The following is a 25,406-nucleotide window of genomic DNA, read 5'->3' as shown; positions in this document are numbered from 1 at the left end:
CGAGGTAGCAGCGCTGAACCTAGTTCAGGCCTCTGCGTTTTGCTGCGGCAAACATTCTACGGCTAAAAGACAGCGTGTTTTAAAATGAACTAGCTACTCTCCAAATATGTTATATTAATTTAAAAGAAGAGACCAAACCCATCACCCCTCAGTGTATAAGACAGTAGATCAGTTCAAATCTGAGTCGAATTTGTGAATTTTATAATTTCAGGAGACACATTCAAATCCTCTCTGAAGCCTGAGCAAGTCACTTACAGGGGAAAAACTTGTGATACTCTTTTTTTTATTTTCCCCTAGGCAAGTGCTAAAAAGTCAGGTTTTATTTTTCTCCAAAAACCCATGGTCTACTAATATACCACTGGTGGGTAATCAAAATGCTTCTTTTTTTTTTTTTTTTTTGAGAATTTCTATTTTCTTTTTTTTTTAACCATTATTTTTATTGAAGTACAGTTAATTTACAATGTTCAGGTATACAGCAAAGTGATTCAGTTTTATATACACATATATATATATACACATATATATTATTTTTCAGATTCTTTTCCATTATAGGTTATTATAAGGTATTGAATATAGTTCCCTGTGCTAGACAGTAGGATCTTGCTATCTATTTTATATATAGTAGTGTATACCTGTTAATCCCAAACTCCTAATTTATCCCTCCCCCTTCTTTCCCTTTTGGCAACTGTAAGTTTGTTTTCCATGTCTGTGAGTCTACTTCTGTTTTGTAAATAAGTTCATTTGTATCATTTTATCAGATTTCACATATAAGTGATATCATATGATATTTGTCTTTATCTTACTTGACTTAGGATGATAATCTCTAGGTCCATCTATGTTGCTGCAAATGGCATTATTTCATTCTTTTTTTATGGCTGAGTAACATTCCATTGTATATATGTACCACGTCTTCTTTATCCACTCACCTCTCAGTGGACATTTAGGCTGCTTCCATGTCTTGGCAACTGTAAATAGTGCTGCTATGAACACTGGGGTGTGTGATAATCTTTTAAATGAACCAAAATATTACTAGAGGTCTCCAGCGGAAAACTAGCCATTGTCTAGCACAGTCGTCTGCGCTAGATGATTCTGTTGGTGATGGTTGGGGGTGATAGCTCTACGCTGTTCACAGTCCAAAGGATATGTAAATTCTATCTGGTGGAGGGACACTCAATCTCCCACCAAAAAAAAAGGCAATTTAGCTGAAACAAAACCAAACAAAGAAATAAAGGCAACTCAGCATCTATGAATACACTTATTTCAGCTTTCTTTATCTATGTGCGTGTATATAAAACTTTGAATTCTCTTTGAACCAGTTATGACATTTCAATGGTTTCCTCACTAATAAGTGGAATAAATCTTCAGCTTGTAATTATTTTATATTTATGTGACAATCAGCGTTTAATTCTAAAATCTATATACTTTAGCAATTACTTTCTCTGAGCCGAGCTTCCTCTATCTATAATTTGGGAATAATAACACCTACCTCACCATGTTCAAAGAACTAAGTGTTTACAAGGCATGTAAAGTTTCTAGTCCCCTGTTGGTAGTGACCAGATATTTTAAAAACTGGTAAGTAATAATATCTGTTCTCTTTGATGAATGCTCTTATTCTATTTCCTTCTCCATTAATTCAGTCTTTAAGAGGCTTCCCCTGTGTGGCCATCCTGGTCACCTCCTAGAACCGAATCCTTCCATCCCCTGAGTTTCTATTAGAAGCCCCATCATATCACAGTAACTTGTTCAGGTATCTGATTTTTCTTGTATATTATATCCCATTTTAGGACAGGCATGAGACAATGTCTCATTTTTCTTTTTATTTGTTTCAGAGGTTACTCACCACCTGTCGTATCTTAGATGCTTGATAAATGGAATATGAAACAGCAACAAATAATGATTAGGGCAAAACAAATGCGTCTCCACCTCTAACTTTATCCATCACAACCACAAGCCTCTCTGCTTTCTTAGGAACCTCTACACTATCATGTTTACTTTCCCTCTCTTTTATCTTTAATTCATTAGATCACTTACTTCAACACTTTAAATATGTTTATCTTTTCCATCTTAAAAACAAAATCACCTTTTTTTTTTGAATCTTAAAAAGTATTTTTTTTCACACACACACACACACACACACACACACTGTATTTTATTTTTACAAGAGATAAATAAGCTGACACCAAGCATTGTAAATGGATGACCAAAACAAAAGCAACAATGATTGCAATTACCAAACACGAAACACACTCATACTATGTCATAATATTGACATTCAGTCCAGTAATCCTCCACTGTAACAGCTCCTTTACTTTGCAGTGAAGATTGATTTGTATATTTTTTGCCTCTGAGTCCTTGTGGGATTTTTTTTTTTTTATTCAAACAGAAAGTCACAAAAATTATAATCATCCTCATCAGTTCACTCAGTCCCAGGTAATTAATTTCTTTTTCATCTTGATCTTTTGTTAGCACTTTTATGAGTTCATCAGTTTTCCATTAGAGTTCTGAGAATGCTTATTCATTCAGTTCAGCAGTACAGTCAGTTACCAGAAACCTGTACTTGTCAAAGTCTTTTCCATGAATTCCTTGAAGATTACTTTAAAATGTATATCTCAGAAGTAACTAAATTTCCTTGTCAATTGCATTATTATGAACTTTCATCAAATCTTTAATCATGGTCATTTTTAAGTCTTTTGTCATTACAGACAGTTCTGGGTGTACTCTGATGCTTTTGCCAAAATGTTCCTATAAAAGGGTTTCATCTTCAAAATCACCTTTCTTAAGATTCAACTCCATTTCCTCAACTGACTACACATCTCCCTCCTTTTTACAATCCACATTCTCTCTTGTCCACATTTTCTATTCGTTTGCCTTTTACATCCTTTGCAATCTGGTTTCTGCTCCCAACAACACAGTTATCCCAAAGCCACCTGTAAATTCTATGCTGACCCTCATTTTAATGGTGTTGTCAGCAGTGGCCAGTGCTATGACAAACGTGAAGCACTCTTCTCTCTTGGTTACTGAGTGCTATTCTCAAGGATTTCCTCCCCCTTTGCTAGGAAGCTCTTCTTAATCTTTGGTGCTTGATCATTAGTCTCCACCCACCTTTGGAACGAAAGGCTCAGGCTCATTCCTAAGCCCTTTTCACTTTATAGTCTAGATGCATTTCTTAAGGGATCTCACCCTGAGTCATGGCTTCAATGATCGCGTATAATCTCATCCAAATCACAGGTTCTCAAAATTATCAACACATTTAGTATCACCTGGGATCTTTTTATATCATACTTGCACATGGTACCTTAAAGGCCAAGTACAGCATGTATCTACTATACAGGGCATCTATATTTGTATAAAGTATCCCAAATGATTTCAATATGTAAAGAGATTTGAGAATTGCTATCTAGGTGATCATTAATTCTGAAGGCTTCAGTTATTTACATATTAAAGAATCCAACTTGTTATTTCTAAATTAAACAACCCCCTTGGTCTTTACATTTATTCTTGGATATCATGCTCAACTCTCCAAATCCAAATTTAACTTCAGCTGGAAGTGACTGTGGTAGCAATGAGGGACTAATTAGAGAAAAAAAAATATGAATGAATCAAATCATCTCAGGATGGAAACAAATACGTTTTATAGAGTAAAAACACACTTTCATTGTTTAGGTTTTGAAGTTGAATATAAAATTATGTTGTTGTTAAAAGAAAAACAGTTGCATGGCCAGATTAACTATTACTCTCTGTATGTGAGTATGTGGGACAATGGGTGAGTTAATGTAATTTGACCCATATTGACAGCACTATGTCAAGTGGATGGGACACTTGGTTATATGTTTGAATTATATTTATAGATGTGTAGGTATAGTTACCTTTTAAGTTAAAATTCAGAGATTAGAATATGTACGATGTGCTTATATTTTTGGTAAAGATAGGTCATATTAAACAAGTTTTAGAGCCATCAAAAACTAAAAATGTCAGCTATCTCCTCTAACCTCTAAATCATGTTTATCCTTACAAACATAACTGCTTTAATAACCCCCCAACCCCCCACCCAAAGAAAGGAGCTAATAGCTAGAGAACATTCCTGAGGGTTTCAGTGAGCATTTGCAAATGCACTGAGCCTTGAATAATGCATATCAGAAAGACAGTGAATGCAGAGGGTTCTGTGGTAGGTACAGAATGGCTGAACAAAGGCACATAAATTACAGATCATTATTGATCTATTTCTTTTGAAGTCGTATTGAATTTCAGGTAGTTCCAATATCTGCAACTTTCAACTTATCAAAGTTTCTGTTTGATCAAACTACATTTGTGGCTAAAATATACAGAGAACATAAAATGGAACAAGTGGTACTGAATTAAACAAATATTATTTTAAATATTCTGAAAAATAACCTATAGGAAAAAATGCTCATAAAGAATAAGCCTTGAATTTTAGTCTGCTTATATACTATAATATTTTCCAACAAGGAGTTAATGATGTCTCATAAAGCTAACATATACATATTTCATATAGCATATGTCACTGAAGCTAGAGTAGATTCTGGATATTTTAGTGCCATAAAATCTGCTAAGTGCAATATCATTTCTCATAAATAGAAAACTTGCAACTAAAATCCGGGTACCAATAATAAAAAATAACTATCTGAGAAACTCCCAAATGAGAATTTAAAACAATGTATAAAAAGATCTTTCTTCATGAAGTAAACTTACATTTGTGTAATTATCAGAATTTTATTACCTCTATAAAAATAATGTTATTATGTTTTAAATAGTTGCTTATATTAATTATCAGAATTTGCAATGGAGCCCTGTTGCTGAAGTAACCATCCTGGCAGGACAATTAAATAACCAAAAGGTAAATTTTTTGAGGACTGTTGCTATTTTTAGAAGTAGAATTGGGCAATCAATTTGAGTGAAATGTTAGTTTTTTACAGGTTTCCCCCCAGTTTGTCTCCTGAGACAGTATTATTAATATTGGTATATCATAAAGTTCATGTTCTACAAAGTACACTTCAGGAAATTCAGGCCCAGTGATACAGAAGTTTGGGCTAAGGCTAAGAATTAAGAGTGGACATATGCAAAAGATTAAGGATAGAAAGCATTTTTCTTTAACATTTGTCAACTCTGGGAATTTCAGGCATAGCCAGAATAAAGATCTGAATTTCTGGAATTTAACAATCCTCTGGGCTGTCTTTTCATGTAGATTAAAGTAGACTACATGCCGAGTTACTTTTGTTATTTTCTTTTTTCTTCGATCTTCCGTTTCTCCCTCCCTTCCTGTCTCTTTCATTCTCTCTCTTTCTTTCTGCGCAAGATTTCATTCAAGATTGTATGGAAAAAACAAAAAGAGATTTCACTTCTCATCCAGGTTCTGACAGTGATAGGATTGCTGAGTCACCTTCGTCAAACCTTTTCACCTCTTCGGGCCTATAAAGGTGTGAAATCGATTTTTTTTTTGAAAGGCCTATCATAGATCCAACATTCTTTGACACCAGTGGCTTTCTTCTTCACCTTGCAGCCTGGTTATTACGAAAAGCCCTAGCCTTGGCTCTGACATTTCATCAGAGGGGCTTAGTAGATAGACAAGCAGGATTGTCCACATATGGCTCCAGGAGCACTTTCTTTGCCAATGTGATAGTTGAGACAGGGGGCTCTCCCTCCCTCCTGCTGAAGAAGCCACAGCTGACTCCAAATTCCTGTAGTCTTAAGGTCTATGCTTCGAATATTCTTAGTAACACATTTAAAGATTTGATATCCTAGTTCAGGCTATTTGGTGCCCAAATACATACTGTTTTTGTCTTGCTTCTATCAAGAACTCTCTCAAGCTCGCCCTATAAAAATAAAAACGAGAGAGGTCTCTTGCTGGAAAAGAGGCCTGCAGAGTGTCCAGCCCCTATGATGTTTCCAGTCATCCTGTAGGTCAAGTACTTGCCTCCACTGGGTCTAAAGAATAAGGATCCTGGGCATCTTCAGGCCCTTCTGCCCACAAGTTCTAGTCTGTGATGAACAAAGTTTGCTTTGGTTCAGTGAAGCCTTTAAGTGGCATTCGTATCATCTGAGTTTATTTCTAAACCTGCTTATTTGATTTCTATCACAATTATTTGATAATTGTGCAAATTTGACTGCAATTATTCCTACAACTATACTATTTTTAAGTTAGAATATTTAACTTGGGCTCATTGAAAGGTTATGTACTTCTTCAGATTTGGTCCTAATAACATTTAAAATGGCAGGATATTTGCTATTTTTTACTGTCCAAATTAACGCACTCTCTTTCCATCTTCCTCTGCCCTTAATGCTCCAACTATGTCATCTACTTTGTCTCACCATCCTTAAATAGGTTTATTGATTTTTTACTCCTTTTAGACTAAGTCTTTGGTGATAAGAATAGACATTTAAAATAATTCTTGGGCTTCCCTGGTGGCACAGTGGTTGAGAATGTGCCTGCCAATGCAGGGGACACGGGTTCGAGCCCTGGTCTGGGAAGATCCCACATGCCGCGGAGCAACTAGGCCCGTGAGCCACAACTACTGAGCCTGCGCATCTGGAGCCTGTGCTCCGCAACAAGAGAGGCCGCGACAGTGAGAGGCCCGCACACCGCGATGAAAAGTGGCCCCTGCTCGCCGCAACTAGAGAAAGCCCTCGCACAGAAACGAAGACCCAACACAGCCTAAATAAATAAATAAATAAATAGCGTTCCCTTTAAAAAAAAAAAAAAAAAGAGTAAACAAACATTTAAAAAAAATTTTAAAAATATTTCTTGTAGTGAAAGGTCATTCCTGCCAAAAACTTAAGTCTTTGCTTCCTTTTGACTATGGGGCCTATTTATCTAATGGGTATCAAAATTTATCTCAAGATGCACAATCATAGGAATACTGTTGCATGGGTACAATATAGGATCAAAATGCTGCATCTTTTCCATTTGTAAAGATAATCTTGTTGATATTATGAACAATTTCATTTCTCCTATTCAAATGAGGCAAGTGAAACTAAAAAACAAATGCATTCAATATCTTAAGAATTTAATTGGCATCGACTGCAGTGGTATGATTGCATTGGTCTTAAAAACCAGTATTGGTTATACTGTTATGCAGCAATTTGTACACCTTGACCAAAGAAAGGTCCATCTCTACCTGGATTATCTTTTCCAGCCAAGTAAGATCTTCTCTGGAGGAATCACTTTATAAGGAAAGATACAACTTTAAACTAATGGACATAGTTAGTATAAAAAAATTAAAAATGGGAGTTTGAATAGAGAATGATTACTCCCTATTGGTGGCAGGAGTTGAGTATGTCTTTAAGGAGAGAGAATTAGCATTGACCTCAAATGAAGAGGGTTTTGGTCAAGTGAAAATGGGTTGATAGGTAAGGAGGAAGTTGGTTATTCCTGTCATAAGGAACTATTCAATTGACAGAATTGTAATTAGTGATGAGTACTAATATCAAGTAAATTTAAAAGATAAAAGTTTGGGGTCAGATTTTGGAATATCTTGAATACCAGGATAGGAAACGTGTAGGGAAAGGAAGGTGAGTCTTTGAACATCTTTGGGCTGGATAGCGTCATAATCTCTACAGCATTTCAAAATATTAATCTGACTTCAGTGCTTGAGAGGAACACGATAGAGTAATGGTGAGTAGCAGAGAGAAGATTCAGAGGCTGTTTTAATAACTCAGGCAAGAAGGACTGAAGGGCAATGTTAGGCAGTGAGTATAGAAAGGAGGCATGGGATCCAGAGAGCGGACCAATGTAAAATCAAAAGAAACTGACAACTGTTTACGGGGTGAAGGAAGGTAATAGTCTAGACTAGAGAACTTGATCTAATAATTATATTACACTTATCAATAAAAGAAACTTTATAAATTCCCCCCAACACACACATATACCACCATCATCACACTTACCAACCCCCCACATACAAATGGCTCCTCCTACACCTCAATAAAGGGCAACCCCATTCTTCCACCTTTCCAGACCTAAAGCCTTGTAGATGTTCTAGGCTTCTCTCTTTTTCTCCCACCAACATTAAACCCATCAGGACATACTGTCATCTCTATCTTAAAAACACATCGAGAATTTGCCTGTTTCACTGCCATTTCGTCAACACCATCAACCTCTCTCACCTAGCCAATGGGTGATAGCTTCCTAACTGGTCTTCTTGATTCCTTTCTGTTCCTCTTTGGTTTCTTGATCTCACAATAGGGAGCGTGAACCTCGCTCAGACTTTCCATAGCTTCCTATCATATCACAGGGAGGGTCACAGTCCAAATCCTACAAAGCCCCTACATGACACTCCCCACTTCACACCTCTGGCTTTATGCCCCACTACTCTTTCCTTATTCCTCTCTAGCTACATTACACTTCTGGTCTTCTTATTGTTCAAATAAGACAAGTACCCTACTGTCTCAGGACAATTGCCTTTGCTGTTTCATTTGCCAGTTATAATTTGCCTCCAGATAATCACCCTTATTTCAGACTTTTTCTTTAAGGCCATTTTCCCAAGGAGGACTTCCCTGATCTTCTTATTAAAAATGGAAAACTTCCACTGCCTCATCACTCCCTAAGCCTCACAGCCACTGTATTTTTCTTTATTTCTCTTATTATTCTCTAATATATGCACGCTTCAATTTCTTTCTTTATTTTTCTGAGTCTTACCACTAGAGTGGACAGGAATTTTATCTGCTGTTCACTGCTGTATTCTCAGCACCCATGAGTCTCTGAAACATAGTAGCATATCAGTAAATATTTCTTTAGCAAACAAATGAGAATTAAAGTATATAACCAAGCAATTGAAAAAAATACATAGGAAAAACATTAAGGCAGACTTTCAAGAAAAGATATTAATGGCACTTTTCATTCATATATTATTTTACACTATGAAAGAATATTTTTTAAACTGCTTACATTTACTTTTAACAAATCCCCATCTTAGAAATGAGAAAGCTGAGGCACACTTCTTATGAGATCTACGTGGGGTGGTGCTTTTTAGAAAGGAAAAATCAGATAAAATAGTAAAATAAAGGTCCCCCTAATGAATAAACTTATGCATTACCAACTATTTCTTTGAACGAACATGTTTTGCTGTTAAATGACAAAAAAAAATGAAAGCCCTCTCCATCTACTCTAGATCTACTAATAAATGTGTGACTATGAGCAAATTATGCAATCTTTTTCCAACATCTCACCTCCCTCCCAAGTATGTTTGGATGTGAAATGAGATTGCATCGCATGGAACAAACTCATTAACAAGAAAAGACGTCCATTAATTGCTTAATTGCAATGTTCAAAGACAAACATGTAGGCAAATCTCGGCCTTGTACACAATTACAATGTAAGAGAAAATAATGATGCAAAAAGTAGGTTGACAGGAAGACTTCAGAATAAAATCATCAAACCAGTTAACAAAAGATCAGTGAAGTCTTAATGCCTACAGGCAGCAAGGCAAAACATTTTTAATTTCCTTATCAGTTTATGTTGGCTTTTAGGAGTGAGACTGCTTGACAGTATACATGTGGGGGGAGATCATTTGTTGTGACAAAGATAGGAAAAAAATCTGACGTGAAATGAGCCCAAGAAAGAAACTGAACAGGTGATCAGAGAGGAGTAAAAGCAATGAAGGAATTTGTACCATACTCAGAAAACAGCATTTCAAAAGTAAGAATATATAATGAAAAACAAGACAATGTAAAGTGGATGGAATCATTAAGGGAAGAGACAGAAGGATGAGACAAGGCTAGCCTCTAGACTCGAGTATTTTTTAAGGAACATTAAATCTGACATAGTTTTACAGGCCCCCCTTTCTCTGGCAGCAGACAGAATGACAACCATTCTCTCTGGACCTTCATCCTCAGAAAACAAACAGAAACAAAACAAAAACTCATCTCTTACACACTTCCTAAAGCTTTTACTTCCTGTGATATAAAGTCCAAAAAGCACAGATGTTTTTCCTTGGATGCGTAGAATTATTTTTCAGAAGATGTTTGCTCTCTACTAATGTTAGATTCTGTTTTGGAGATTTATATTAACATTTTATAGGAAAACGTTACTCATTGAAGTTAGCTATCATGTAATTATCAAAAAGGAAGAGTACTTCAATGTTGATCTTTTTATTTATCTATGCTATGATTTCATACATTGTACCATAAATAAAGGAATAGAAGTAAGGGTTTGGTGGTGTGCTAAGGAACAAAAATAACTTCTAAAGGTCATTTTGAATTTCTTTTACTCTTGTATTATCACTGAAATTTTAAACATCTACACCAATCAGCACTACTTTGAAGGCAAGTTTTTTGTTTTTTCTGTGTTTCTTTTCTCTCTTTGTTTTTTTAACATGCTATTGGGCCTTTTTCAAGACAAAAAGTCAAATTTTACTGTAAGGTGCTTCAAGTTCAAATGCAATATACATTCCTGATAATTATGTAGAACTCACTGAATACTCTGGAATCTCTGGCTTTTTGCCTCTAATCTTCACAATACACTGGTTTATTTTTTAAATTGAGAATAATAGATGGAAAATCTTTTCATCTTATTAATGAAAGGAAGTGTTTGATCCAGCAGACATTAGAGTTCAAATGTGCAGATAAAAGATAAAACAGTAGATTATTGAAGACAAGGTCTTGGGTTATGTATTCAGAGTAAGGAACAACATGAAAAGAATGTAATATCAGTATATCACACATCTGGACTACACAAAGATTGCAAGATATAATGATTTAGCTGCTTATCTATAAATGTAATGGATGCTATTCTTTCATATACAACACTCCATTGCAGATGTCCAATTTTCAAAAGATATGTCAGAATACATTGTCTCAAAGCTAGGAAGAAATCATATCGGATAACTATTAACATAGAACAAATAGTGGGATATATTTTCAACTCCATTTCTGATCCTTTAAGAAGCAATGAGCTAGAGACAGTATAATAAAGCTTGAAATCGTGCTATGTAAAATTATGTTCTCACATTTTCATATGTTTCACATTTGCATATAGCACCATGCACAGCAGTTTTCATGGTCTTAAAGCAAGTGTCACAGTTGACCAAAGCCAAGCGAGAAAGGCTGACATATCCTTTCAATATAGCTCACCCAGCTATATTGGAAAAGAAATAGCGAAGTCTGGCTCTAGAGAAAACTGGAGCTCTTATGTATTTTATATTTAGATATGTGGTTTTCAAAATGTAAGACAAGGATTCATTAAGGGGTCTCCTTGCTTACTGATCTCTTCTAATGTTGACTCATATTAGAAGACAATTTTTTTTAAGCTGAAATATTCATCTCATCATAGTTCCTTTGACTGGCTACACATTAAAAGCAGCAGCCAACTTTTCATGTTGATATACACAATGAAAACCAAACATAATCCTAAAATAAAATAGGATTCAGTGATTTTTGATACATACATTTTCTGATATGTTTTATTTAATTTAATCCAGAGAAATCTCAGTCCCAGAGATTTTTATCTCCAACAATATTGTTGCTAGATAATTATAGAAACAGAAAAAATGTCAATTTCCCTATGTAAAATATACTCTATTTTCTGATCATTAAGGCCAGCAAAACATTACCTATTATATCACTTCATAAATGTATTGATATTATGAAGTATAATATCATTGCATAAAGGTACCTATATTTTATAAAATATTATCCCTAGCTTGCCAATATATAATCCAATCATGGATTAACTGTCTTGTGCAGATTTCATATCATGGGTATTCTTTGTGCACTGATGAATTGACATTGCCATATTTCATGACTTTCATGGGTTTAGTTGTACAAGGAGATCACGTTAAGAATCTTTATGGTTATTCATGTGCCCTCTGGAGGCAGACATTTTAGGACTGTGACAGAAGAATAAGATAGAAGGAGGTAGCTTAGAATTTTGAAAAAAGGAAAATGAGAAGATGAGGAAGAATGAATAGTTTCTAAAACTACACTATTTACCTGAGCCATTCAGAATATTATTTGGTTTAGAGGTGCTCTTTCTGTTCAAATTTTTAGCTTCTTTATAATAAAAGATGATAAAGGAACAGAAAGAAAACTTAAAACTACCTCAATGGACTTCTAAATCTTTTCATTTTGGAACAGAAAAAAAAAAAAAAAAAAAAGGAGTTTTTAAGCTCCTAGTTGCAAATCCTAGTACAAACTTTTCCCTGACCACCTCTTTATTTTCTGACATTTATCCCCTTCTAACCTGTTATGTAAATGCCTTAAATTATTGTGTGTGTGTGTTGTATTTGTGTTGTTTATTTTCTGTCTCCCTCTACTGGAATGTAAACTCTGTGAGGGCAGAGATCTTGTCCTTTATGTTAACTTATGTATCAAGTGCTTAGAACTATGCCTAGCACATAGGACATAGTCAGTAAACACTTGCTGAAGGAATTAACAAAACCACATAAAATGCTTTCCTAGCAAATATCTTATTTTCAGTAAAGGCAACATCAACAGCCGCCTGCTGTTTATTTAAGGGTTAAGGTGGTATTACAAAGACAAACCATTTATAAATGAGCTCTTCTTAAATCTGTCTGTATAACTGATACAACATCTGTCTTTTGGAAAGATAATTTCTGCTTGAAGTGCTTGAAGAGATGGAAGCACAGACCATCTGACTGACACTGAAGATGTGGCTTTTTTCAGCACACCTAATTATTTCTTCATATCTTTTTTTAATTTTCAATATTGCAAACTTTATGAGCTCTGTTGGCTGGATGATATCACTATCCAATAGTTCAAATATTTTTTTGACCAGCTGCTATACGAAAATTCAATTTTGGCTAGTGAAAGATAAGATTTAGTTGTGTCAGCATATAATGGTCATAATATGAAAGTCCATTGTGAAAATGAAGGATTCAGTGACTTGCCTGCCATCTAGTTATGCTACTACTGGATGGCTATTAGTGAGATAAAAATCTATATTTTTGTTGTCTGATTATTTATTATTTATTGGAGTGTAGTTGATTTACAATGTTGTGTTAGTTTCAGGTGTACAGCAAAGTGATTCAGTTATACATATATAACTATATCTATATTTCTTTTTCAGATTCTTTTCCCTTATATGTTATTATAAAATATTGAGTATAATTCCCTGTGCTGTACAGTACTTCTTGTTGATTATCTATTTTATATACAGTAGTGTGTATATGTTAATCCCAAACTTCTATTTTATCCCTCCCCCTCTTTCCCTGTTAGTAACCAGAAGTTTGTTTTCTATGTCTGTGGGTCTATTTCTGTTTTGTAAATAAGTTCATTTGTATGATTCTTTTTAGATTCCACATATAAGAAATACCATATATTTGTCTTTCTTTGTCTGACTTACTTCACTTAGTATGATAATCTCCAGGTCCATCCATGTTGCTGCAAATGGCATTATTCCATTCTTCTTTTTGGCTGAGTAGTATTCCACTGTACACACACATACACACACACACTACGTCTTCTTTATCCATTCATCTGTCGATGGACATTTATGTTGCTTCCATGTCTTGGCTATTATACATAGTTCTGCGATGAACATTGGCGTGCATGTATATTTTTGAATTATGTTTTTTTTGGTGTCATTTTGCTATGATATTTCAAATTTTTATGCAGCCCTGGGAAGTATGGAACCCAGAAGTTCCACTGAGGCAAACTTTCCTAAAAAGGCTAAAGTGGCAGTGAGAGAGGAAGAAATGACAGTTCCTCAGCTCTCTCATAAAAACAAAGCTCAACAGCTTAAGTTAACTAGAGGGTGGCTCTAAAATAAGACAAAGCAGCACTCAGTCTTATTCTGCAACATGCAGGAAACAACTGTTGGATAGTTACCACATGAGGGCTGATATCTTCAAAAACAGTCACGGAAATTTTTCCCCAATTTTTACAATAATGGTATCATTTTCCCCATAGCATAGATGAGCAAGTAGAAGCTTAGTTAGAGAATCAGAATTCTGACAGGATCTGGATATTGAATACAAGGTATATAGAGGATTTAACTCCACACGGATATGACTGCAATACCCATGCCCTTTCCCACTGCATTCAGTTATCAAAAACATGCAATAATCATCTACATTAATCTTCCATGCAAGTGGTTAAATACACATAATTATCTTAATATTAGAATTTTATGTATAGAAATATGAACCTAATGTCTTTTAAATTGATGCTATTGATGCAATTTATATTTTTTAATTGTTCAGACATTTTTATTGCTAAATATCTTCTTAAAATATAGCAAGCTGGAACGTATAAAACTGGATAACACTAATTAAAACAATCTCAGTTATGAATACTAATGGAAAGGAACATTTTATGTAAGCCTTCATGCTTTTTTTGTTTTTTCTCTAAATATATCACAAAGAATAATGAGATAGTTTTTCCTTTTGATTCATTTTTTCCCCCTAATTATTGAAAGAAGGTCATATATAACAGTCATTGATTTATCCTGGCCTCATGTGTTCCACTAGAATACAGTCTTCTGTCCCTCATACATGAGTAAGTTATAACACTCTCTGCATTGATTCTCCGTTCATAACTGAAGTTTGATTTTCCTCGTTTCCTTTTTGGCAGCTCCCCTCTAAGTGCCCAAGCGTGTGTGTCCAAGATTCCAGTTTGCAAACATGTGTTTGTCAGCAGAATTAGGATTTTCAGAGATTGCTTTTCAGGAAGACAGATGGCTAACCTTATCAAATTTTAGGTTATTAATAGGGTGTTATACACCATTTCTTGTGTTTTAATTAAAATATATTAATAAATTAAGTAAACTCAAAATTCATAAAAGAGGTTATCATCTCCTTAGAACCAGTTCACTAAGGAAATGACAATATACATGCAGCACATTAATTTTAAATCCTATTTAACTTGTCTTCCTAATTCACCCTGATCATACATATAGCCTTTTATTACAAGGTTCTCTTCTGACTCACCTGGAATTCAGGTTGTCAGTCAGAAATTCTTCCTGATGTTTTTCCTTAACCTTCAGGCTCTTGGCAACGAAGTCTTTCTGGAACTGTTTCTCACACAACGATCAGCCATTACCACCTTAGCAAGGGTGATTCATTTCCATGACTATTTCCCACCTCTTGAAAGCTGTAATTTGTCTTTTCTGGCACTCTGGATCAGCTGTGCCCCAAGAGCTCCTGCATCCTTTCATCCCTTCTCCCACAGGGATGAAGAATGGGAACGAAACTAGACAGGCTTCCCTATACCACTGGCTTATAGAGTCCCCTGCCCACCATGATTAGAACTCTTGAGTTCTTAATGGTTTCTTCGTCAATTTGCTTTTCTAAAAATTCACTTTTTTTAGGAGAAGTGTGATCAGCTTCCTGCTTCCATCAGTTATAAACTTAAACTCTTATTTAAAAGAAAGTGTAACTACATTATTTTGAACAGAAGTTAAAGTAGCTAATCTACTTTGAAACAGAGTTTTCAGAAGTGTTTTGCAGAAAGTTTTAAATCCTTGATAAAGAACAAAACATTATAAATGATACATTAAAAAGAAGCACTTAAAAATATAACAAAAGTGGTTAGTGGCACTTTGTTGTCTAATTACATACAGAGCTTTCACTTTGAAATTTCACATTAACTGATTTAAATTGAGAGGATCCTCTTTACTCAGGATATATTTGAATATGTCTATTTTAAATTTACCCAAACTATATATTATATGATTCGCACTGTGCATACACTTTAATCATGTAACAACACGTATTTATTCTCTCACTTGACCCCTGAGCTTTTTAATTTATACTTCAATAAAGAATCAGAAAGTCTGTATAGAAGAGATTTAGCAAAGGCATCCAGATTGGAAGGACAAACACGGGGGGGACAGGTGTCAAATGCTTTGGCTGCTATGACAATACATCTATGGGCTCTCCTACATATATGACTTGCAGCCTCAGTTGCTGCCTTATGAGATGCAGAACCCGTTAGGATGGAAGTTGTGATTCTCACAGCTGCTCCTAATCAATGACCAAGCATGAGAGATGTACTAAGATGGACCATTTCTGGGAAACACTCCCCTAAGTGGGGACATTGGCTCAGGACTGCCTGATACCTTTACTAGAATTTTCTTAAAACCATGTTTCACTTCCTTTCTTTCTTCTCTTCTTGAAGGGGTCAGACCTCCATCATCATCCAAAGGTTCTTCCAGACTTGTCCGGTTCCGTTCCCTCTTCCCTGAATAAATGTCCCGCACATCTAATTTCCTATCAATACTTACATCTTAGACAATCTAGACTAATACAAGTGACAGATTTTGTGGTTGTGTTAATGTGGCGCTTCATCTGAGATTGAGATACTGTCATTTATCTGTGCCAAAATTGGAGGAGCTCAGTGTGGCTCTCCCCACAACCCACCCCTGGCAACTTCAAGGGCATCCTCCAGGAAAACAACTGCCTGCCCTTGGCCATTTCATTTTTGTTCTCTTGGCTTTTCCAAACCTAACATACCTTTTTTGAAATGTTACACTCATCTGCAAGCAGCATTTCACGTGTGAATTCAGCATAGCCTGTACCTGAATGAGAGCTTATTTTCTCTTTCAAGTACACTATCTTCACTTAAAAGGTATTATTTGACCATACAAATCTTATAATTGTTTGCCTTGACATTTAATTCTTTTGTAAAAACTCTCAGTCTGCCACTGATATAAAAGGCTTTGGAAAGTGTATATTGCTCATTAACTATGATTAGGATTACTTTACCTGCGTGAAAAATAATTCCACCTCATGATACATTTTCTTGATTGCAAAACAGTATTTTAAGATAAAGGAAAATTATTTTTAGATATCTGTAGCTAAATGCTTATGCGTCTGAAGTTTTACCTCCATATACGTGGATATGCAGCAAGCTTAATATTTACATACAACTCATGGCCAATATATTTTTAATAATAAGGTAAGAAACACATAACAAACTGATGGAAGCACAAGAGAAATGGCAGCCACATGGCATTTTAGATTTTTCACACTCCAGATAGCTAAATTTAAGTAATGCTGCGGGTTGACTGGCACAACAGACATGGAGGTAACTTCCTAACCTAAATACAAAATATGTTTATTTGCAAAATATATCCTTTATTGATTTAAAATTGGAATATATATATTTTTTAACATCTTTATTGGAATATAATTGCTTTTCTAACCAAAGCACTAACATTCTTTTAAAAAACAAGTAGGGCATTAAAAAAAAACACTCCCTCCAAAATAAATCTCAAATGCTTATGGAAGAAAAAAATGACTAAGATGACTAACTCAAAACATGTTTAATGAAGAATAAGGTGAGTAATTAATATTTAATGAATATTTATTAAAATTTAGACAGCATGTAGATGAAACCAAGAGTAAAGAGGACTTTATCAGCTATTAAAACACATTATCAATTGAGTGAAAACTACAAGGTACTAGGGGAAAAATGGTCATATCAATAGAATAGATCAAAAGCTAGAGAAATAGGGCCAAACATTCCTAGATATTTAATATATGTAGTATATATATATAACTCAATTTCAGGAAAAAGGAGCTAATTCATAAATAGTGTTAGGATAACAGGTTAGAAATTAAGAGAAAATTATATTTATCTAACATTTTTAGAAAAAAAAATTCAGCGTGGATTTAAATATACATCTTTTAAAAATGACAGATTTTTAAGTATGACTCCAAAGGCAAAAGGAAACAGATTGAGCTATTTAACAGTATATATTTTAAAATAAAAATTAGAAAGAGAAGGAGGGAAGGAGGCAGATAAGATGCTATAAACATATTTCAGGTAACTGGAAAAAAAATAGACTTTCATTTTTGGCAGACAAGAGATTAATAATTTTACAGTTAAAAAAACACACAAAACACAAATCAACACACACACGCTAACATGCCAATAGAAAATGAACAAAGAACAGAAATGATGCTTCAAAAATGGTTAATTTAAACAAAATAGTTGAAGATAGTGCCTCCTATGTTACAGAAATTGTTCTAGTTACTGGAGATGAAAATTGAACAAAACAAAATAAACGTTTTACCATGGGATCTTACATTCAAATAAAGGAATCACAAAATATAAAACTGGCCAATAAAACCTAGGCCAAATAATTCAGTCATTCATAATAATAGAAAAAATATTTTGAATGACATTCTATTTATTTCTTATCAGATGGTAAATGATAAAATTTTTTGATTACAGCTAGTGTTTTTTGTTTTGTAGGGGAACTCATTCTCATGCATTGTTGGTGTGAGTTTTTACTAGAGTTAACTTTCTGGAGGGCAATTCAAAATGCTTACAAAAGTGTGTAACATTAAGTCAGGCAATACCATCTACAGGGTCAGAACCTAAGAAAACACTTAAACATGTTATCCAAGCGACAGTAAAGGAACTATACAGTTTCTCTTTTTAAAGATGCAAAATTACAAACAATCTAAGTGTCCTGAAATATACCCTTAATTTGAAATTGATGCAATAGGTGTATTTTTTAAATTAGGAGATGGTACCAATATATTTTAAGCGAAAAAATAAAAAACAGATTTCAGTACCTAAATACGTTTTATGTGATCTCACTTTAATATGAACACATGTACAAATAGCACAAAATATTTGCATTTTAAAGACTGATGTTGTATTTGGAGTGATTCGATAGCCATTTTTCTTTGTGCACATCTTTATTGTCTAAGATTCCTATAACTGTCATGCTTTACTTATTTAACAAAATCATAAAGTTTTTCATAAGAATGGCATCTTATGTTGAGGCAATCTAGTAAAACAATCTAGAGATTAGCATTTGGCTTTCATATGGATTATAAAGCAGCTGGAAGCTTTACTTTTACAGAAATTTTTCCTTTTGAGAGTTCATGTTGTTCTCACACTGGAAACAGCTAAAAGAATGATCTTTCTCTTAGTATTTATTTTCTTTGTAAACTGTGGCCTTTAAATACTTGCATTTTTTTTTAACTTTGTTGCCCTGTCAATTGCTAAATTATGTGAAGAGAACACCACTATCTAAGTGTACTAACTACCTTTATGAATCAGACTTAGTCTCAGCACATTTTACTATACAGCCACTAAATTTCAAGTAGGAATACATTTTAGTCCATTTTAGTAAACACAGTAATTGTCCAACAGTTTTCTCTAAAACATTTCCTAGTCACATATTTTAAAAAAATAACTCAAAAAAAATTTTTTGGCTGCATTGGATCTTTGTTGCTGCGCGCAGGCTTTCTCTAGTTGCGGCGAGCAGGGCCTACTCTGCATTGTGTTGTGCCAGCTTCTCATTGCTGTGGCTTCTCTTATTGTGGAGCATGGGCTCTAGGCGTGCGGGCTTCAGTAGCTGCAGCACGTGGGCTCAGTAGTAGTGACTCGCGGGCTCCAGAGAACAGGCTCAGTAGTTGTGGCGCACAAGCTTCGTTGCTCCGCAGCATGTGGGATCTTCCCAGACCAGGGCTCGAATCTGTGTCCCCTGCATTGGCAGGCGGATTCTTAACCACTGTGCCACCAGGGAAGCCCCTCAAGATTTTTAAGAACCATCATATTGAGTCTCTCAACAAAATATTTGCAATTTATTCCTGTCACACATTTTCATCGAGTCATCTATGGGTAAAATGACCCAGTGAAGTATTAATTTTCACTATTTTGTAAAGGTGAAATGTAGGTAATTATTCATTGCCTTACTTACAGCTTTGAGTGAATATTGTGGGAATATTAAGGAAATCAACTTTCATCCTTTTAAAAAATTAGTCCTATATGTTATGTTGCTGTATCATTCATAAACAATAGTTTAGTATGAATACAATCAACACAAAATTTTGAATTAATGGCATTTAAATTATTATTATTATAATGAGTGACCAGATAAACAACAGAGTAAGGATTGAGCAATTAAATGCATAAATCCAGGACTTCCCTGGTGGTCCAGTGGTAAAGAATCTGCTTCCCAATGCAGGGAATGTGGGTTCGATCCCTGGACAGGGAATTAAGATCCCACATGCTGCAGGGCAACTAAGCCCAGGCGCCACAACTACTGAGCTCGCGCGCCTCAACTAGAGAGCCTGTGTGCCACAAACTAGAGAGCCCACACGCCCTGGAGCCTGCATGCCACAACTAGAGAGAAAACCCGCATGCCACGACTAAAGAGAAGCCCCACGCTGCAATGAAAGATGCTGCATGCCTCAACAAAGATCCCGCATGCCGTAACGAAGACCCAACACAGCCAAAAATAAATAAATAAATAAATAAATAATAAATCTTAAAAAAAAAAAAAATCCAAAACTACCTATTCTTCCTCCAGCTTAAAAAGATAACAGAGGTTTGTGGCTAAATTGCATCTCTAAAAATAAATTCAAGGTTAATCCTTGATCTAGGGGGATTAAAGGCAGGGCAACCTCTTCATGTTGGCACAGTTTTTCTGAACATGTTTGAAGACGTATAACTGGGAATCCTGCTGTAAGTAAACACATTTGATACGTGAATATGGACTCTCAGCTTTGGCGCCTTCCGCTCATCTGTTAGGTTGGCGTCATTCCTACTGACAATTTGGTTGGAATTCTGCCTCAGGGCCTAGGTGCCAAATGGCAAGATTTTTATATAGGACAGTGCATACAATGCCACCTGCTCTGGGTGGAATATCCCTTATAACTGAATCCAAGTAATAGCATAAAGCCTGGTTTTACCCTTCATCACAACCGTTGGGCATATGTTCAAGATGACACACATAGCAGATTAAATATGCTAACATCATATCTGTATCTGTTAAGTCTGCCATTTTTAGATGGTTGCATTGAAAGTTATATTATTGCCATTGTTATTATTTTACATTTTATATAGCTAAAGCTTCTATATAGACCTGTGCAAAATTTTTTTTTTTTTTAATTAGGAAATACACAGCAAGAACTTCAAAGACCTCATTTGCCCTTCCACCCATAAGAATTTTAAATCTAAGATACACATTCAAAGACAGAATGCTTTTAAATCATAATAGAGTATTTAACTGTAAATGAATTTATTTTAATATATAGCACACAATAAAATACTGAGAAACTTTAAGGTTCACATATAGACAAAATATGTATTCAAAGAAGAACTAAAAGTCAGTACTAATAGAAGAGAGTAGTTACCTCAATTTTTAGTTCTGAAACTCTCTTCATCAGTATACTTTAGATTATAAATTGTTCATTCATTCATTCTCTTACAAAACAAATATGTCTAAGTCATTGATGTTACCAATTCAAATGAAGGACTTTAGTATAAAATTGAAGGACTCACTGCACAAGCATTTTGTGCTATAACACAGAAAATGTTAATCTGTATGTCATCAGACTTGGAATCAAAAACAACAAATACATTTAATTACTAAAGAGAAACTTACAAGAAAGAAGTCATTTTAAATCAAAAGAAGATGGTAAGCAGTGCCATCCTGCAGTAAATATGAGATGGTCACATTTAACATCCTCAACTAGATTACAGGTATCCCCTGCCTTTCAAAAGTTCACTTTATGCCACTTCACTTTTACAAAAGGAAGGTCTATGTTAGTACCTGTTTCTGATAACAGAAAGAAATCTGAAGAGAATTTTCACTTTTGCTAAAAAAAGATAGAAAGGGAAAATTGTTTTGCTTTACACCATTTCAGCTTGAGAAAGTTTTCATAGAAGCACTCTAGTTTCAGAGAGCAGGAGAAACCTGTATTGCCATAACTGTTTGATAAGATATTAAGCAAACCGTTCATAGATTTCATATATGTTCTTATTGGAACCATGAGAACAATAAATAAATATATTGAGGATGTCTATCTTGGTAAAAATGTGATTTAGTTTGGAAATGTTTTGCCTTTCATGTACTGAGAACAGATAACTAAATCACCTTGATTTTATATTAACCTCATAAAACGGGCTAGTTGGAAAAGCAAATACATTTAAAACAAAGACCTAAATGGGTGTATTTTGGTTTTTAATACTGAATCTACATTGTCTAGTTCATTATTAAGCTTATCAGTATATAGCTCTCTTTCATCTAACCAAGCCTTTTCAAGTTATTTTAAAGTGCATTAGTTTAGGTTATTTACATTGTGATCAAACTAGTCTAAATGAGAAAAAATTAAAATACGGCTTATAGTATATGCTCAACAAATAGTACTAGAAAGAATAAACTAGAATAAGAAAAAATACCAGTAAAACAATTAGTACCAATGTAGCCCAAAGACAACTTTAACTGACTGTAAACCAATGGTATGAGGGAAATAAATAACTATTTGAAATCATGCTAAAGCCAAGCATGTATATTTGATAATATAATAAGTGAGGAAAATATACCTAGGTATTCTTTCCCAAAGGTAAATTTTCAAATAAATACCAGGGAAAATAATTAAGTTGGACAAAAATCATAAACATTTACACTAACTTGAATGTTCATGTTTGGTCTACAGACACAACTTCCTTTTCAGAACTATGTATATATATATATACACACACATATACATATACATATATATACATATATATGTATATATATATATCATAATATTCACTATACTTACAGCAAAACAAAAGCATAAGCAAACATAGAATACATATTACACTGCAGCACAATTTCTAATGTTAAATGGGTTTGGAAACAACAAGAAAGAGCTTTTAGATGAGAAATAATAAGAGGGAAGAGTAATCAAAGATACTATTGGTACAGCGCCAGGGAAACATCTGAGCTAAATACTCAGCTTCAGGGAGGAGCTTCAAGATGGCGGAAGAGTAAGACGTGGAGATCACCTTCCTCCCCACAAATACATCAGAAATACATCTACATGTGGAACGACTCCTACAGAACACCTACCGAATGCTGGCAGAAGACCTCAGGCTTCCCAAAAGGCAAGAAACTCCCCACGTACCTGGGTAGGGCAAAAGCAAAAAGAAAAAACAGAGACAAAAGAATAGGGACGGGACCTGCTCCCGTGGGAGGGAGCTGTGAAGGAGGAAAGGTCTCCACAAACTAGGAAGCCCCTTCACTGGCGGAGACTGCAGGTGGCGGAGGGGGGAAGCTTCGGAGCCACGGGGGAGAGCGCAGCCACAGGGGTGCGGAGGGCAAAGCGGAGAGATTCCCGCACAGAGGATCGGGGCTGACCAGCACTCACCAGCCCGAGAGGCTTGTCTGCTCACCCGCCGGGACGGGCGGGGGCTGGGAGCCGAGGCTCGGGCTTCGCAGGCCAGATAGAAGGGAGAGGACTGGGGTTGGTGGCGTGAACACAGCCTGAAGGGGGCTAGTGCGCCACAGCTAGCCAGGAGGGAGTCCAGGAAAAACTCTGGACCTGCCGAAGCGGCAAGAGACTTTTTCTTGCTCCTTTGTTCCCTGTTGCGTGAGGAGAGGGGATTAAGAGTGCTGCCTAAACGAGCTCCAGAGACGGCCGTGAGCCACAGCTCTCAGCGCGGACCCCAGAGACGGGCATGAGACGCTAAGGCTGCTGCTGCCGCCACCAAGAAGCCTGTGTGCGAGCCCAGGTCACTATCCACACCCCCGTCCCAGGAGCCTGTGCAGCCCGCCACTGCCAGGGTCCTGTGATACAGGGACAACTTCCCTGGGAGAACGCACGGCGCACCTCAGGCTGGTGAAACGTCACACCGGCCTCTGCCACTGCAGGCTCGCCCTGCATCCGTCCCCCTCCCTCCCCACAGCCTGAGTGAGCCAGAGCCCCTGAATCAGCTGCTCCTTTAACCCCGTCCTGTCTGAGCAAAGAACAGACACCTTCAGGTGACCTACATGCAGAGGTGGGTCCAAATCCAAAGCTGAACTCCAGGAGCTGTATGAACAAAGAAGAGAAAGGGAAATCTCTCCCAGCAGCCTCAGGCACAGCGGAATAAATCTCCACAATCAACTTGATGTACCCTGCATCTGTGGAATACCTGAATAGACAACGAATCATCCCAAATTGAGGAGGTGAACTTTGGGAACAACAATATATATATTTTTTCCCCTTTTTCTCTTTTTGTGAGTGTGTATGCGTATGCTTCTGTGTGTGATTTTCTCTGTATAGCTTTGCTTTTACCATTTTTCCTAGGGTTCTGTCTGTCCGTTTTCTTGTTTTTGTTTTTTTTTTAGTATAGTTTTCAGCGCTTGTTATCATTGGTGAATTTATTTTTTGGTTTGGTAGTTCTTTCCTTCTTTTGTTCTTTTTTAATTACTTCAAAAAATTTTTTTAATAATTATTTTTTTATTTTCATAACTTATTTAAAATTTTATTTTATCTTTTTCTTTCTTTCTTTCTTTTTTTTCTCCCTTTTATTCTGAGCCATGTGGATGACAGGCTATTGGTGCTCCAGCCAGGTCTCAAGGCTGTGCCTCTGAAGTGGGAGAGCCAAGTTCAGGACACTGGTCCACCAGAGACCTCCCAGCTCCACGTAATATCAAACAGCAAAAATCTCCCACAGATCTCCATCTCAACGCCAAGACCAAGCTCCACTCAACGACCAGCAAGCTAGAGTGCAGGACACCCTATGCCAAACAACTAGCAAGACAGGAACACAACCACACCCATTAGCAGAGAGGCTGCCTAAAATCATAATAAGGTCAGAGACACCCAAAAACACACCACCAGATGTGGACCTGCCCACCAGAAAGACAAGATCCAGCCTCATCCACCAGAACACAGAGACTAGTCCCCTCCACCAGAAAGCCTACACAACCCACTGAAACAACCTTAGCCACTGGGGGTAGACACAAAAAACAATGGGAACTATGAACCTGCAGCCTGCGAAAAGGAGACCCCAAACACAGTAAATTAAGCAAAATGAGAAGACAAAGAAACACACAGCAGATGAAGGAGCAAGGTAAAAACCCACCAGACCAAACAAATGAAGAGCAAATAGGCAGTCTACCTGAAAAAAAATTCAGAATAATGAGAGTAAAAATGATCCAAAATCTTGGAAATAGAATGGAGAAAATACAAGAAACGTTTAACAAGGACCTAGAAGAACTAAAGAGCAAACAAACAGTGATGAACAACACAATAAATGAAATTAAAAATTCTCTAGAAGGGATCAATGGCAAAATAACTGAGGCAGAAGAATGGATAAGTGACCTGGAAGATAAAATGGTGGAAATAACTACCTCAGAGCAGAAAAAAGAGAAAAGAATGAAAAGAATTGAGGACAGTCTTAGAGACCTCTGGAACAACACTAAATGCACCAACATTCGAATTGTAGGGTTCCCAGAAGAAGAAGAGAAAAAGAAAGGGACTGAGAAAATATTTGAAGAGATTACAGTTGAAAGCTTCCCTAATTTGGGAAAGGAAATAGTTAATCAAGTCCAGGAAGCACAGAGAGTCCCATACAGGATAAATCTAAGGAGAAACACGCCGAGACACATATTAATCAAACTATCAAAAATTAAATACAAAGAAAAAATATTAAAAGCGGCAAGGGAAAAACAACAAATGACATACAGGGGAATCCCCATAAGGTTAACAGCT

General features: G+C 35.9%; 1 protein-coding gene across 7 annotated transcripts in view; it reads right to left on the bottom strand.

The window, feature by feature from the left end:
* CDH18 (cadherin 18) overlaps positions 1 to 25,406 on the bottom strand; it is a 988,723-nt gene that overhangs the window by 765,493 nt on the left and 197,824 nt on the right. For 2 of the 7 annotated variants that reach the window (XM_082453745.1, XM_082453748.1), the window contains exon 1: positions 14,901 to 15,468. The exons of 4 other annotated variants lie outside the window; for them this stretch is intronic. The gene's annotated coding sequence lies outside the window, so the exon portion shown is untranslated. Of the gene's footprint in view, positions 1 to 14,900; positions 15,469 to 25,406 lie in introns of those variants that run through there. One more of the 7 variants, XM_082453747.1, reaches the window with a different exon arrangement.

This window comes from Balaenoptera physalus (assembly GCF_965194825.1).
Source record: "Balaenoptera physalus genome assembly, chromosome: 3".
NCBI classification, from domain to species: domain Eukaryota; kingdom Metazoa; phylum Chordata; class Mammalia; order Artiodactyla; family Balaenopteridae; genus Balaenoptera; species Balaenoptera physalus.
Note: the sequence above shows the minus strand (reverse complement) of the source record. Positions and strands in the feature narration are given on the sequence as shown.